The following is a 14,112-nucleotide window of genomic DNA, read 5'->3' on the forward strand; positions in this document are numbered from 1 at the left end:
CAAAACATTTTAAAAAGCTGGCATTCAACTGAATCTTGAGTTTTGTAGCCTCGTTCATGATCAATGTCACTTCAACATGAGGCCAGTGCGGTGGTTATGTCAGTCTTATTACATAAACAATTGGAGCAAATTCCCCAAGTCCCACTTATTTAATGCCAAAAATTGTGATGTACAAAATGTCATGATGGACTTTTCTGTTTTTCACCACAATTATAAGGTGATACATTTAGTGAGAATCTCAACCTGATATTCTGCACATCATAAACTAACAATAGTTCTTGCGTTGATTTTTTTTTTTTCCAACACTTCTAATACATTATTCATCAGTTCTTTTTTCATGCAAACCAAACACCATAACAGAGGATTTATAAAGTGAACAGTAGTCAAGGCTGTAAGTGACAACTGGAACCCCATCAACATTTATATCAAAGCAGGTTTAGTTGGCGAGCAGTGAAACATGGATGAAATTACCCGTCTACCTCCCCTCAAAACGCAGCCCATGTATCATAGCCAGAGCAAATACCACATAATTACATAATTAATCAGATCATGTATGTTTCCCTTCTCTTCCTTCATTTTTGTTCCTTTGTACAAGAGTCAAATGCATGTAATCACTTGTTCTGTAATGTAATCTGATCAGGGCCATGTAATTCTTCATTTTCCAACAGCTCCCTGGAGCAACTGCTCTGAGAGCGAGATGAATGTGGCTCAGTCTCTGTCCCTCCTCTCGCTGTCTCTCTGCTTTCCTTTCTCTAAATGTGGCTCCCTCAGTGTGGTTAACCGCTTGGCCGTGTAGCCGCTGGCAGCTACGTCTACCGCCGCAAGACAACATCTCTCCTCCTCACTTGTCTCGCCATCCATCCATCCACGCTCTACTTCCCTTTTCTCCTCCTCAACCTCCCCTCCTCATCTCTTCCAATCAGCTATCGTTTCTTCTTCTTCCTTCTCTTCATCCCCTGTTTCTCCTCCTCTTTCTCCTCCTCCTCTCTCCCTCCAGTGGCAACACCAACCATCAGGTCCCATCTATCTGTGTGTACGTCAGCAATTAGAGCGTCGTGGCAGCCAAATGCCAGCCGTGTCCCCAAGCTACACACACACACACACACACACACACACACACACACACACTCAAAGGCTATGCCCTGACAAAACAGCAAGAGAACAAATCACATCATAATTTATAATCTCGCTGCGCTAAAATCTCATTATATTACAGACATATGGATTTGGCGGCGTGCACGGCTGGGGAGCTGGCGCTATAAATTCCACCAATCGTAAATTATTAAAGGAAGGATAGAAATGACCGTCGCCTGTCCAGATTAGCTGTAAATTACACTCAAACATGGTTTGTTTAAGGAATTAAGTCCCATGTGGTGTAAAGGACCTTGCAGGGTATTGCTGAAGCCACTGGGTGGGAGGGCGGGTCAAGAATGAGCTGCCTTAAAATATCAAAGGATTATGGGTTCAAACCATAAAATACAGAAGGGCTTCCTACCACTAAACCACGTCTTTATCTGTTTATAGACCGACCACGTCAAAAAAAATCCGCACATCTACACTGCAACACTGTTTCCCACCTTGCTGTGTTTAAATAGTGTCTGATAATCAAGCCAACAAGCAACTTCAACTGAATTGAAACCTCTAGCTCGTCTCACAACCTCTCCATGCACCTCGCCTCAGTCCCGCACTTCTGTTTTAGAGTTTCAAAGAAGTAAAATTTAATTTGTAGAAAAACGCGTCCAAGCGGAGGGGAAAGCAGACTGGGGGAGGGCAGCTCTGGCCCTCTGCTGTCAGCTTGGCTTTTCATTATCACTCTGTCATTTCTTCTGAGATGTCAGGTATTTAATAACACCAATACATGACTCAGTTCAGACGGATTACTAAGAAATCTGCTGAGAACAGAACAAGCCTACCAACAAGCAACGCTGTAGACTCATGTCATTTCATGGAATTGGGGACTTCTGGCAAATACTTTTTCATTTGGAAACATTCGGAAAATGATGACACACTTCCTGTAGTGAGGAAAACAAGATAACCATGATTCTTAAGATTTGCCATTAAAGTTTAACGCCATCAATCTTGGGAGCTTCTGTGGAGATCCAAAGGATACAGACGGTCCTCTCCAGCAAATTCCCAATAAAAACATATCGGTTTTGTCACATTTTTCCAGAAAGCCTTTTGCAGCCGTGAAAACTGTGACTCACTTTGTTGGGAGCAATTGGGAAATGGTGTGACATTGTTATAGGACCATTAAGTCAACAAAGATAGAGATGGGGTGGATGGAGGGGTCAATAAAACATTTTACTACCAACACTCAAAGTCTTTTTTTAAATAAGGTTCCATAAATTTATCCACGTGGTTATTACTGTAACCATGACAAGAACGTTCCCTTATCTCTAAGTACTCTAAACGTGTTGTTTTCATGCTGACACCTAAACTAGTATTAAGTGACATTTATTTTCAGCTATGATTTCGGATGGTTTTGGAGGTCAAAAAACGTCTTTGTGCTGACACTGATGTCAAGTCTGAAAAGGCCTCTATGAGTGTCATTCTAAAAAGAGATCTGTTGGTCACTGTAATTGTTTTTCCTGTCCAGACTGGAGCAAAGAGATCCCTTTATAAAGTGATTTTGATATCAGTGAGTGATGAAAGACAAAGTCCAAAGTCAAACATTAGTTCTAAAGTTCAGCTGAAGCTAATTTGAGGCTTTAACACTTGAAACAGGGGTCTCCAACCAATAGACAGCAATCTACCTGGTAAATCAAAGGAGCTCTCAGAGGAAACAGGTTGGAGGCCAAATAAAGAAGATATTTTCAGAAGTTACAGTGTTTGTAGGGTCTAAATTCCTTTTTTTTGTTACTGTCTCTCCTTTCCTTATTCTGACTGTTACATTGAAAATTATCCATTTGATTTGACAAAGCTGGATTGACTCATATTTCCTATTTTGTCCCCCATGACCCTCAGCGAAATCATTTAAAGTGATTTCAAGATACTTCACGTTGTAAGTTTAAAGTGGGGGAAAGAAGCAGTACAGATGCCTCAGCCGTGGAACAGGTGCTATCAAAGTGCTTCCTAGTCAATACACACAGAGGCAGCATTTAAAAACATCAGGGGGCTGGACTGAAGGGTGGCATTAGACTTTGAATGGCGAGGGATCTAATACATGGATGGTCCTCTTCCTCAGTCAGCCCATTGACTCCAAACTGAGCCTATTAGCAAGACAACACACCACTAATGGCAGTGCGACTGCTGCTGCTGCCCCTCATGTGTATGGAGACCACCCAGCACACACACACACACACACACACACACACACACACACACACACACACACACACACACACAACCCCTTTCACTTTTCCCACGCTATTGTTCCCTAAAACATTAGTATATTATAGCGTGAAACCAGATCAAGTGTTGGTTCCATTAGAAAACATGAACACCCTGTTAGGACTGAACGTACTGGTAGTTTTGTGTGATGGACTGTCTGTAGGTGGGAGACAGAAAGTTTGAGGAAAATGAAATAGAATAGGCCTTATTGGTCCAAGCTGTTACATGTTGGTTAAGAGAACAACAGAGTTTGGAGAAATCTTAAAAACGTCCTAACCCATTCAGGATCTAATACAAATGACGAGCAGCTTCATGAGCAGGTGGTGGACTTGATGTGGATGCTCTGGATATGTTCAATGTTGATGTGAGTGAGAAAAGAAGGGCCCATCTTGAAAGCAATAATCTAATTATATATCTGGATTGTCTCCTTACTGTTACAGAATCATTTCTATGGTATCTAAGAAGCATGTAAGGTAGACATTCATCTCTTCTTTGTTGTTAAATATTGTTTAACCCACAAGTATCTGGCCCAATAATAAAATGATGGTAACAGGACATATTTAACCCACACCCCATATGGTACTATTTGTTCCTTCTGCTCATTTTTTGGTGTCTGTGACACAAAGTGATTTATTAGTATTAATTCACATCTGCTGTATTGACATAATTCACTTTAAGTCACCGTTTTCCAAAATCTTTATTTTCCCTTTTGGTGTTGAATCAGACAATGAAAGCAAACGTGTGCCACTGCAGCACCACTTAGTAACTTACACTCACTGACTGAAAAGTGGTTTACAGCAGAGAAGTGTTAGTTTAAAGCTGCCTGGGCGATTGGACAGTTCCACGTGTGACCAGCAGGGGGGTGTAGTGCAGAGGGAGACCGGAGGCAGGAAAGCTTCAACTCTCACTGTGTCTTCCTCTCCTCCTCAGTCCATCCCCAAAACACACGCACACACATTTGATTTTTGCCAAACAATCATCGGATAGGCTGTAACTTCTATTCAGGTCTAATATTCGGTTGCTGGGCGAAAAACTGCACGTAGGACTTCAGCTGTGACTTGTTATTTCCCCATTGATGTCTCTGACAATAGTGGCCAGATGACTTTAATCAAAATGTTAAATAAAAGGAGCTGAAAAAAAGAGACCAAACTTAAATTTGGATGAAAAAAAAGAAAAAAAAATCTGGTGCTGGAGGTCATTTTTATATAAAGGATCCAATACCAGCTGCAAACCAGTGTTGTCCATATTATTTTGGTGCAATTTACACATTTAAGTAGCTCACAATTAAGCAAGTGATAGTCGTTCTTATCCCCCCCCAAAAAAAAACTATGGACTTGTAAAAGTTGTGTAAGTTCGTTGCCAGGACTTGTCTACACTGCTCCGGCTTTAGTGAACTTCCCTCTGTCTCCCTAACTTCAGTCTCTAGTGCGCACTTTATAAGAGTGTCTGGTGGACCACCTCTTTTTGTTAAGAGGTGGACTTCATTGGCTTTATGGCAAATAGCAGTCTCTCCAACGGGTGAAAGAGAAAAACGGGGTGGAGGGAGAGAGAGATAGAGTGAAAGAGAGAGCGAGAGAGGTGTGTGTGTGTGTGTGTGTGTGTGTGTGTGTGTGTGTGTGTGTGTGTGTGTGTGGAGGGGGTGGGGGGGTAATTCATTCACTTTGCGCACAAAGCGCAGTGGAAATCACCCAGGGGAACGACACGCCAGACAGGAGCGAGAGGCAGAAGGGGGTGGCGGGATGGTGCGGTGCTGAGAAACAGTGTCCACACGGAAAAAAACACACACGGAGGAATTCCAAAACTCTATTATTTGATTCCTTAATTCTTCATCATTTTGAGAAATTAGTCAATGACAACAGATGTTGGTCAAATTGACTCGACGTGGCAGAGATATTATCGCTTTGTTGATTTTATATTGTCAAACGCACAAGACGGTGATTTGGGATGTTAACACTGTTCGGATCTCCCACAGGAGGGGAGGTTGTGTGATCCGGGATATTGAAAGGCCAGAATGAACGCACCCCCCCCCCCCCCCCCCCTGTTTGGGAGCAGTAGACGGTTGATGTTCCCTAAAGAAAAAAAAAACTCGCATCAAAATAAAGAGTGTTAAATAACAATGTTTTGTTTTTTAACCCAGAGAAAGACAGAGCTGGTGTATCTTGTGTGTCTGTCAGTCATTGAGCGACCCGAGCGCTGCGCGGCAGCACTGCGCCTCGGAGCGCTGTGGACCCTGGACACCCCCCTCCCCCCTCTCCCGTCCTCCCCATCCACCCCCACTCTCACCGCTCAGCCTCGCGCAGCCCTTCCAGCCTCACACACGTCGCTGTTGAGCACTGTGATCCCCCCCCCCCACCACCACCACCACCACCACACCACCACCACCACTCTCCCCTCACACCACCGCCACTGCCTGCCACTGTGACTGCGATCCTGCGCTCCCTCACCGGCTTCACTCCTCTTTCCTCTTACTGATCGTCCCTCTCCGTGTTTCAGCGGAGGGGCTGCACGCGCGATTGCGCTATTGATACCCACTTTACAGTGTGTCTGTGGAAAAGTCAGCCTCTCTCTCTCTCTCTCTCTCTCTCTCTCTCTCTCCCCGGCTCTCTCCGTCCTCTTCTGTGGTTGCGCTTTGGTAAACTAACAGGGAGGTGTTAACTACTTTTGCTTCTCCAAAGCGCCTCCCGTTATCTCCGGTGCTGCTGCGCAGGAGCCAGAAGGGCCAGTGCTACTGATATTCCCGCTCCGCTGAAAACTTTTCGGTTTGTTGTGAGGATAAAAAAGAAGCCGGAAACCGAGGAGTCGTCTGCATTAGAAGCGGATTCTGCCGCGGCGAGGTGAGTAACACTGACTGTTTTTTTTTTGTTGTTGTTGTTGTTGGGTTTGAAGCTTATACAGTTTGTGCTTCCACGCCTCTTCGCGTTCCGCCGCTTCTTTCTGTTTTGGGAACGTATTTCGAGACGTTTCAGGAAACTTTCTCCGGTATTGTGCGCTTTGGTCGCTGCGCGCGGGGCATTTTCACGCGTGAAAAAAAATAGAAAAAAACAAAACAAAAAAAAAAAGTCACGGCACGGTCTGTCTCCGCTTGGACACCCGAGTTTTACACGTGTGCACGCGAGTGCGTGTGCGTTTATATGTGTTTATGTCACTTTGTGTGCGCGCGCGTGTGTGCGTATGCGATGTTCCCAAACAAGAATGGAGCTTATTGAATTGTTTAGTTTGTGTCGATGCCATCACGCATACATTGCCATCACCATACATTACTGCATTACACCGCAACCAAATTTGAACTTTGCTTAACTATAATTGATTTTGTCATTGTTTCTGAGGAACATGGGTCATGTTCTAAGAGCTCGTGAGGCTACTTGAGTTATCCTAAAAGCCTTCATTTAAATAAATACAAATCTATTTTTATTTTGTTTTTTTTCATTGAAGATAATATCTTTATTTTAGCAGTGTTCCTGAGAGCCTTCAGCATCATTACCCGACTGACCCGCGATAATGAGCGTCAGTGCGCAGGCCTGCTGTGAATGTATTTATTTGAAAGTGAAGTTTTAGTTGTTCACATGAAGGCAGCGGTTAAAGCTCACTGGAAATGAAAGGACTGTTGCTTTGGAGCACTAAAGAATGGCCTCATAACGACGAGGGCATGTGGCTTAACTGCCGCATATTGGCCCCGTTATCTGGGGTTTAATAAAGACTCTGATGAAGCGGATTTTAATGCATCACATAACATAGAACAGTACCGAAGACTCTTGTTCTGCAGCTGTGTTTGGATCACAGATCTTTATAAACACATTTGCGTTTTAATTTAGAATGTTGAACTCCTGTCTTCAGTCAAACTGGTGTTAATGTACAAATTCAAATAATAATAAAATGATAAAGGATAAAGACGAAATCAGTCAAATGAAAGGACAGAGCGGAGTTTTACGGGTGATTCTACCATCTGTGAGCGTGTGTGAATGCAAGTCTCAAAATTAATCTTTCAAAGGAACGGCTTGAATTTAAAAAAAAAAAAAGCAGGCAACTTTGTGCGTAACACGCGTGTGCACGTGCACATCCTTGTGTGTACACACAATCATGTACACACACACACACACACAGGCCTAAACACGGTTGGGAAACACCTGTTAACAAGGGAGCCACTATAATTTGCATCCTCCCCCTAAAAAAGAAGCGACCAGTCAGTTGAAGTCCCGGGGGCCTTCCAGCTTCATGGCCGAGGACAGGGAGCCAAAACACGGATTCATGCAAGTGCCAGCTCCCGCTGCGTCCTTATTACTGAATACAGCATTTACTTTTAATTTACATTTTCGGCTTTCTGCCGTGTTTCGTCACGTAACGTGATTCTTTCCGGTAATAGAACTCTTTTGTTTTAATTTATTTTGGCCGATAAATGTCACTCCTGTAAAATACTTTGTAGGTTTTGTGTGAGGTCTCTTTTCATACTCTATTTACTGTAGACTTACTGAGTGGCATTATATGTCAATAATTGTCTAAATTAATAAAACGCAGTGGGCTGACACTGCCCTTTTTTTCTTTGGACTCACATTTTGTAATAGTTTTTAGTAGAAATAATATTCTGCCAACTTCATTCACACCTTTATTTATTTGCCTGCGTGCCGGTCAAACCTCATTCATCCCGTATGTATTTTAAAAAAGGGAAATAAAACGATTCAGCAAACAAGTATGCAGTTGCGCACGCGCCCACGTCAACGCACGTTGCCGCACAAAGCCGCAACACACCGAAGAGGGAATAATAAAATTAGGAGTGTGGGAAAAATGCGGCAGACCTATTAGCAGTAATTTCCAAGTTAAAAAGTCATCTCAGTGCCAGCAATAAATAGCGCGTAAAAACGCACTTGTGGAGCGAAGGTGCGCCCGAGGCGGGTCATTGAACTCACCGCACACAGATGATTGAATTATAGCTTCTCCAAAAAAATCCCAAACTCTACTCCACATCCACATCCAGAGATCCCCGCGTGATGTACCCCTTTATATTGATTTTATTGATTGTCAAATCAACCAGCATTGACTTCTAACGAGCAGCCGAGCCTTTTCATTTTCCAACCAAACACAGTAGTGAGCAATAATTGTCTTTTAAACGGCAGAGAGAGGAGGGAATAGAGGTGGCACACAAACATATATTTTACGTACAAATGGAGTCATATTGAAAAATTATGGTTTGTCGTCGAGGCTGTCGGTGAGGACGGAAGTTCTAATTCTGGAGCTGATTTCTTATAAACAATTTACTGATGAAGAAAAAGTGAGCACACGTGGTTTCCTGTAATTATCTGTACATGAGACATTTCATTTATCCACTTAAAGCTTCAGTGTATTTCCCATTCGTCTTGTACACTGACACCCACCTATTTTTTTTAAATTAATAATTCTGATGATTAATAATGCAAAGTGGATATTTTGAAATTTGAATTCACTTTAATTTAAGCCGGATGCCGCTTTTTATTTTTCTATTAAAAATCTCCAGATCAAAGTCGAATTCTTAAATCTTTTTTTAAAATTTGTATTATTAGCTAATGAGACATTTGAATACATCTATCAGATTAATTTCTTTCACGTTTGTTACATCAAATATTGTGATTTTAAAGGATAATTTAAACAAGCATCAGTTACCTAAAGCGACATTTTGAATTAAATGAATTAAAGCTAAATTGTTTTGTTTTTTTACATATTTACGTCATTAAATATGTTGTCGAATTAAACGTGTTTGGTTGTAAAATGCAGTCATGCAGAGTGTCGCAGCAGCTCGTCAGTTTCTATATCATTTCATTATTTTCCGCTTCACTTTTCAGACCAGAGTGATTTATATTATGCAGTTTATTTAATCTGTCAGATGAATTCAACTCGTTTGTTTGACGTTCAGATTCAAACGCGCTACGGACGCCTGCTATTTTTTACTGACACCTTTCTACGGAAGTTGGACTTCGATTTTCACTTTTGGGATTTTTTTTTTTTTTTTTTTTTTGAAGTGATGTGTGCTGTGTGTTTTGATTTAATGCAGAGGATGTGCCTCTGCGCTCTGGGATTCACCATAACGATGCCTGTCGTCAGCAAAAAATATGGAAAAAATTATTTTTGAATGGAACAACACAACACGGAACTTTAAACCGAAGTCATAAGTTTGCGTATTTGTTTTATCAAACAGATTCAGTGTAAAAGCATCACTTGTAATTTTCCATCACACCCAAACCTATTTATTTTATTTATTCATTTAGGCCTCACCTTCCTCTCTCCCTCTCTCCTCATCCTCCCCAAAGGAATAGTCTGTAGTCGCGAAGTCGAGGGGGGAAAAAGTGTCGAGTTGGAAAAGTAGCAAAAGATGATTTATTTGTCAGCGTTTTCGAATCTCCCCCTCTTCCCACCCCCCTCCGCTCCTCCGCTCCTCCTCTCCTCCTCTCCCTCTCTCTCTCTCTCTCTCTCTCTCAGCAGTCAGCTGTTATTGCTCGCCATTGATCTCCCTCGCGCCCCTCTTTGCGCAGCGAGAAGTGAACTAAAATTAATGTCCATTTCACACCTCTCTCCTGGATCGATGGCCGCAGGGAGAGAAGTTTATTTTAATTTGGATCCCAAGAAGCGCCACGTCCGACATAAAAGGGAACCCTCCCGCCTGCTTAATTATCAGGAAACCAGTTAACTCTCGCTTTTATCGCGACGCAGATAATCATTAAGTAGCTGGTAAGCAGCTTCAAATCATATCCATCAGGTCCAGATGTTTTTATTAGAGCATGAAAAGCAGAAGGGATTTTTTTTTTTCTTCTCCTGAATGTTGGAATGGATTTATGTTCAGTTTTATTTATGCCGCCATCTCTCTGAGGGAGAAGAAGAGAGTAATTAAGAACTGTTAAAGAGGAAGACGAAGTAACTTTTCTTCCACTTGTTCTTCTCTTCCAACTTATTTTTTATTTTTTTTCATTTGAATAAGCGCCCGAACAAATCCGCTCTAAATTCATATTTATCCAGGCCTTCATAAACGCATTCTCATCCAAAAAAAAAGGCTCTATTTCTCCTATTTGGAAATACGAATGCGTCATGACGTGCGCATTAAAGCCTCACCCCCCTCCTCTCCCTCTCATAACATGACACTGATAGTAAATTAACCGCGAATCGCTCAGTCGCGACTAGTTTGATGACCCCCCCTCGGTCTATTAAGTCCTATCAATATGCACTAATTCCTCATTCTTTATTAAAAGTAGAACCAACTCCTCTTCCACGTCTTCACCCTCCCTCCTTCCCCCCTGCCGTCATCCCCACCCTCCTCCTCCTCCTCCCCCAGTCCTCCGTGTGTGTTTTATTATTTTGTTGTGCTAATAAACACTACATGCACGAGCTTATTTGACATGCAGACGGTAATTGAAATAAACGCGTCGCCGGTAAATAACAAGTGTTTGAACACGGCGGCACGAGAGCGCGCGCGGGGGGCCCCCCTTGGAGAGAAAGTGCGCCGTGCGCGGTCTGCATCTTAAAAACTTTTGCGTTATTATTGTCTCGTTATCGCTGTTATAATCACCATAATTAAGTTCTGAGAGTCGGATGCGATCAGTTAATGGGTGGATGCTGTGGGGGTGTCGCGCTTATCAAACCAACCAAATGTTTTGCCTCGCTGGAAATTGCAGCCTGTCCGCCACGCAGATTGTGTGTTTTTTTTTTTTTTTTTTTTTTTGGGGGGGGGTGGGGGTGGGGGGGATTTAGATTGATTTGTCTAATGTTCCATGTTGGAACTTGGATCAAAAGTTTACATTTTCATAATTTTACACACACATTACTTTCATGTCGAATTATTAGAGTGCAATCAGTTAATTATGTTTTGTATTTTCCTAAAAAAAAAATAATAAAGAAATGAAGGTTATTAAATGTGAAACGAGTGAGATTTGTCTGTATTTTAGTGGATGTGGAAGTCATATTAAATCATATTAAGCACATATTCTCTTTAGAAATATATAAAAATGCAGCTCATACTTGCTTCTATTGAGATTATTATTATTATGGACATTATTATTTTCCAAAGCAAATCGGAAACCTGAAATCTAGACCTGAAGTTTATCCTCTCCTTACAAATATGGATGCAGAGCCCATCGTTCCTTTTATCGATGACAGGAAAGAGGAGTAGCTCACGTCCAGTCATTTTCTATTGGAAGGAAATCAGTCCATGGAGGGGATGCAGCAGCTCTGTGTTTAATGGTTTGATTGCATTGGCGCAGGCAGTCACTGGTAATGCCGTTATAGGAGGAAATATCACTTGGAGATGCTATTGGCAACAAGAGAAAGTCAAAGAATTAGCGTAATGGGGGAGGGAGTGGTGTTGGTGGTGGTGGAGGGTGGGTGCAGAGTGGGGTGGGGGGGTTGTGTCGAATGTCAGATACTTTCTATTCTCCATATTGCTGCCTGTCTCTGTCTGTGTCTAGCCCCCCCCCCTCCACCCTACCACATCATATCTCTCTCAGGTCTCCCTCACCCCCCCCCCCCCCCCCACACACACACCATTCGTCAATTACACTGAGCCGTATCACAGGCTCCCTTCTTGGAAAATAAGCTAATACCCCCCCCCCTCCCTCCCCACACACACACACACACACACACACACACACACACACACACACACACCTCCCGAGAAGACACTGTTGGTGAATTTGCCTCCATCGATTGCAGACAGGCACTATTTGTGTAGCCTACTTATCATTTTTCTCCGTGCGGCCTGGCCAGTCATCCAGGCAGGAAGCAGGGCTGATACAGGGAGGCTGATCTAACGCCCAGCGCACACACACGTACCTGCAGGAACACACCACTACACACATCTGCATGTCCACACACGGGCAGCCCGATATTCACACTGCTTGCTTGGCAGCCTCGTGATAAATAAAGATAGAGCTTCAGCTGTTGGTTGAGCATCCTCCCGAATCGCCCACCACATCCAGCACCGCTGCTCACTGTCTGACTCTGACCTTTGACCTCCATGACGAGCAGAGCAGATCACTTCCCCGCAGGCCTTAAAAGAAGTTTGCCTTTCTTCATATTATCATGATTAACTCCACACTAGAGGATTATTACAGCAAAACCGGAGTGAAAACTGTGTACCTGGCAGCAGTTTTTCCTTGTTAAACTGGAACTAATTGGCTTGCACGCAGGCTGTAGTACAAACCGGCCAGGCAGCCGCCTGTCTGCCTGCCAGCCAGCTAGATTAGTGGCTGCTGTTGTACAACCCGGCACAGCAATAAAGACTCATAGGAGGGCGGCCGGTGCCACACACACACACTCAGTCACACTCCTGCAGGATAGACAGCAGAGCTCTGTCACCTGTCCGTCACCAAGGAGACAGCGGTGTCATCTGTCAGGAATATAATTTTCTTCTTTTTCTTTGGGGTGCCTTGCCTTTTCTTTAAAAAGTCAGACTTTACAAGATGTCAGCAGAAAGGGATAACTACGATCAATAAAAGCAGATTGTCACTTTTTGGGTGATCGTCTCTTCTGGCTGCTGTCAAGCTCACTGCTGCATGTCCAGGTTCAGCCTCAGTATCAACTGCAACACTGATCGAGCTAAGAAAACGCTTCATGTGAAGTAGTGAGGGAAGGATATATTGTGAGATATTAAGAAATATAAAGCCAGTTTTAAACTGTTTCAATCACAGAAACGGCTGAAAATGCTTTTAAGTTACCAGAAGTAGTTTAATTATGTGTATGGAATGTCCACAACATAGACTGATACATGTTCCACCTAATAGCAGCCAAATATGCAAAATAAAATGTATTTTCCAAAAAGAATAGCTGAGATTTGGTTTACCAAGGATCCAGAAATACACTTTGAGGATGTTAAATCTATGAGCAATGGAATGGCGTGCTTTTCCCATTTAGCCTCGCCTGGTACCAGGAATTAGCTGAACTGGGCCTCGCTGGTGCTGCCATGAATAGAAATCCTTGCCACAGGTCAGGGCCGACTACCAGAATGATTTTTTTTGTCTGCCTGCCATGACTCCGTCTCGGAAATCACAAAGGCTCATTGGAGAAGTAAATCCTTTTTTTTTTTTTCTCTCTCTTTGCAGGAGTATTTAATGAATGTCAGAAAGAGGCGAGGAAAGAAAAACGACTAAAAGACTGACCCTGTTTTTGTCTGAATTCAAACATTTTGGAAAAAAAAAACACAAAATAGTTAAAACAGTTTTGGTTAAGTGACACATACTACAAAATATATTTGCTGTCTGTGAACTGCTGCATGCAGGCTTGTCCAATCCTTATAGATTTCAGTGCTGAATATTGTCCAATTGTCGTCATCCACCTCAGGATGTGTGTGTGTGTGGGTTATTAAATCTTACAGTAATATTTTTCACTGCTGATGCATATATCTCCTGTTAACTACAGCAGCTGTTGACTGCAGCAAATAACCTGGTTACAGATTTCATATTGGAGAGGAGGAAGGAAGGAGAAGAGAAACGTGAGATTAGATATCTAAAAGACATTTGGAAACCAAATTAGAGTTTTGCAGCTGAGAGGAAAAGACAAGGACGAATAATATGAGCGGAGAGATAAATGGGTGTGATTCTTATTCACAAGGACGTTTGAGCTTTGCCTCACGGCCAGACATGAATGAGTAGATTTCAATAGTATCGACTGTTGCTTCGGACATCAGCAAACACACACGCACAGATACACGCACGCACGCACGCACACACACACACGCACACGCACACGCACACGCACACACACACACACACACACACACACACACACACACACACACACACGCACTGCAGTCTGTCTGGAATACAGAGTGAA

General features: G+C 42.8%; 1 protein-coding gene across 7 annotated transcripts in view; it reads left to right on the forward strand.

Annotated features, from left to right (window-relative positions):
• The first annotated feature begins 5,775 nt into the window (after positions 1-5,775).
• The window catches only part of rnf220a (ring finger protein 220a), a 164,450-nt gene continuing 156,113 nt past the window's right edge, over positions 5,776-14,112 (forward strand). For 3 of the 7 annotated variants that reach the window (XR_011179016.1, XR_011179017.1, XM_069164434.1), the window contains exon 1: positions 5,776-6,164. The gene's annotated coding sequence lies outside the window, so the exon portion shown is untranslated. The remainder of the gene's footprint in view (positions 6,165-14,112) is intronic. The other 4 variants (XM_069164431.1, XM_069164432.1, XM_069164433.1 and 1 more) reach the window with 2 other exon arrangements.

This window comes from Embiotoca jacksoni, unplaced genomic scaffold (genome assembly GCF_022577435.1).
Source record: "Embiotoca jacksoni isolate LCO1_2020_lvr unplaced genomic scaffold, fEmbJac1.0.p SCAF_31, whole genome shotgun sequence".
NCBI lineage: Eukaryota > Metazoa > Chordata > Actinopteri > Embiotocidae > Embiotoca > Embiotoca jacksoni.